Below are 3,128 nucleotides of genomic sequence, written 5' to 3' on the forward strand. Positions count from 1 at the left end.
AATTGGATGCTGCTTTCAACTTATTCCAGGAACATGCCTGAAATATTCCAAGACGGCAGCTGACATCAGTTCACAAGGGTCAATATTTTTAACTATCTTGATTATAGTTTCTAATCTGAGTAGGTCTGACATTTTTTCTAATAGAACAAGACTTAAAAAAAAAAAAAAGAAAATTAAGTGGAAATCAAGAGATATTGGCCACAACCAGATATGTAGGCATGTGTGGTTTGTGGCTCCGGACACCTTTGTGGTGCCACAAACTGCACACATGGAACATTAAAATGTGCCCTGTGCTGCACATTTTCAGTGTAGGGGCAAAATTTACTACTTTGAAAAAAGCACCAGGAAAAAAAGTGGCACAGAGCACATGAAAAGAGCACGTACCAGAACAAGTGGAGGCTTAGCCCTCCAGCGAGACACTCTGGCTGCTGGTCAGAACATCTCTACTGTCCCATTTATTCAAGGCAGCAGCCAGGAGGAGCTGGGCAAGGGCAGTTTCCCTAAAGCAGGACAGCGTATCTGTCTTGCAACAAAGTGCACATGCAAAAGCATGAGCTGAGGCACAAAGTAGCAGCACAAATTTGTGTCACTACTCTTGCCACTGCATATCTGGATGTGGTCTTTGTGGGAATACATTGATTCAATCAAAAGCTTTGATGGAAAGAGGCAGGTTGCTTGTCCCGTCAGCCTGCCTGATTTTCTATCAGGTCTGGTTATCCAGGTTGTCTGTTTTCCTAGGCAGCTGATCTCCTCAAGGCTTTGATGCCGTAAGTAGCCTTCTTCCCAGACACTGAGCTCCCCAAGTCCCCCGGTAGATGGCTATCAGGCATCCAGTTCTCTGTGTCCTGAGACTCCACAGCCCACTTGGCAGACAGGCTTCAGATCCAGGACCCTCCAGGCTCTCAAGGTCCTTATTAATCTTTTCTGCAGCTCCTCAGGCTCCTAGGTCCCCTGACCTTTTTGTAGTCAAGGTGCTGGGACAGGAAATTGCCAATTTTCACCTCAGAAGTATAGTTTTATGAAAAAGTCCTTGAGATGGAAAACTTTGTGACTCTGTATATTCTCCCTCCTCTCCCCCCGCAGCCTCCCCCTAATCAATGTAGAACATTTTCCCATCAGAAATCTGACATTTTCCACTATATGGAAACCCTGGTTTCTGAACAATCTGATTACCAATTTTGACAGGTGAAGGATGAACACCCTGCATTAGATTCCCACATTTACACCAAAACATGGGAAAAGGATTACTTAGTCTCTGTGATATGCCACTCACTTGAAAAAAAAAAGAGGGGGAGAAAAATAGTTTAAACAATATGCTTATATTCATCTGCAAGCAAGCTCTCATACTATTTAAATCAGTATTGTAGCTTGGCAAATTATTTGCAGCTAGTAATTTTTTCAATAATGTTAGTTTTTTCCACTCTGCAAAATATGTGTAAACAAACTTCAGTTTTAGTGAATGTATTAGTTATTTCAAATGTTTGGCTGTGTGGTTGAATTGTCCATACTTCATTTAATGGCTTATCTGTGAGCTATTCATTTCAACTCTTGTCTTCCACTATTCATTAGTCACTGTCAATGGTGTGTGATTGGTCACATGGGATATTATTTCTCTCCTTGATTAAATGAGTAAGACTTTTCAAACAGGACGTTGAAGTCAAACACATTTCAAAAACCTTGGAGACCATATCTAGCATGAAACACAGTACATGAATATTCCTGTAGAAGAATAAACTGGAACAATCACTTACATGATTGTCTAAAATTAAAGGAAAGTTTGGACATTTTCTGTCACACATGCTTTTTCAGCAGAAAATGTAGTTTTTCTTAAACATGTTTTTCATTACAAATTTCTGCTTTCATAGAAGTTATGCAGAAGTATGGTTGGAAAGGACCTCCAGAGGGCATTTAGTCCAAACATCTGCCCGAGACAGGATCATCCTTACACAGGATCATCCTTACACCAAACCATCCTATACAACCATAATCGAATCTCTAGAAAAGACTACCCTCAACCCTGAGACAACATAGACCTAACACACTAACCTGCCACAGGTAAAGCATGGGAAAATTCAGAAAGGTTCCATGGAAACTTTCAGGTTTCTGTTGAAAAACAGAATGATTTCAATTTTGAAATGCTGTATAACCTTATGGGCCACATCCACACAAGCGTAGATGATTAGTTCCCCAAGGGCAAGAATCAACAACACACTGTGTGCTGTTGGCACCTGTCCCTAGGGAATGCTTGTGCCATGCTCCCTCTGGCATAAGGCAGATTAACTTGGGTGGGCTCTGGGGGCCTGCTGTGACTGCAGCAGTGGTTATCCTGCTGCTTGGAGCCTGGCCAGCAGCCACAGTGTGGCTCTGGTTAACCAGGCTCCAGTTCTGGGTGGCACATGCTGTCTGCTGCCCTGCTTTTTTTTAATTTATTTTTTTGCACAGTTTTTTGTGACCCCAGAATCTCCTAGGGTTCAAAAACCCATCCTGTGCTACTGCCTTGCAGCATGGAGAACACCTCAATGTGCAGTATGTCACGCTGCAGACGTGGCTGCAGCACCGCATACCACATAGCTGTGCTCATTTGGACACGGCCATGGATTTTGAGTTTGGGGGCTTTGTGTCTTTCTATTTGGGTGCATCAAGATATACATGCATGTATGGTTTGGGGCAGCTCAGAGCTGTTTGTGGTACTGCAAACCACATGTGGTACACATGGAACCATGTGCTATTCTGTAAATTTCTAGTGCAGTGCCAGCATTTGACACTGGGAGATCCCAGTGTCAAAAAAATTACCAGAAATAGAAGTGGTGTAGTGCACACTCCAGGAGCATGCACCGGCAGACACAGAGGCTGGGTCTTCCAGGGAGATGCTCTGGCTACCAACCAGAGTGTTTCCTTTAGTTATTCTCCAGCTCCTTCAGCATGCCAGGAGATGGCAGGAGTGGGGAAACAGCTGTTTCCCTGAAGCGGGGCATTTTGTCCCGCACCAAACCCCATGTGCAAGTGACATGCGCAGAAGCAAAAGGGAGTGGCACAAATTTGTGCTGCTGCTATTTTTCCTATGGCAAATGCAAGCCCCTGCATGTGCATGTGGAGGTGCCCTTGTCTATTGGTCAGCCAGACTACGT

Source organism: Gavialis gangeticus, unplaced genomic scaffold, assembly GCF_001723915.1.
Source record: "Gavialis gangeticus isolate Ggan-Ray unplaced genomic scaffold, GavGan_comp1, whole genome shotgun sequence".
NCBI classification, from domain to species: Eukaryota; Metazoa; Chordata; order Crocodylia; family Gavialidae; genus Gavialis; species Gavialis gangeticus.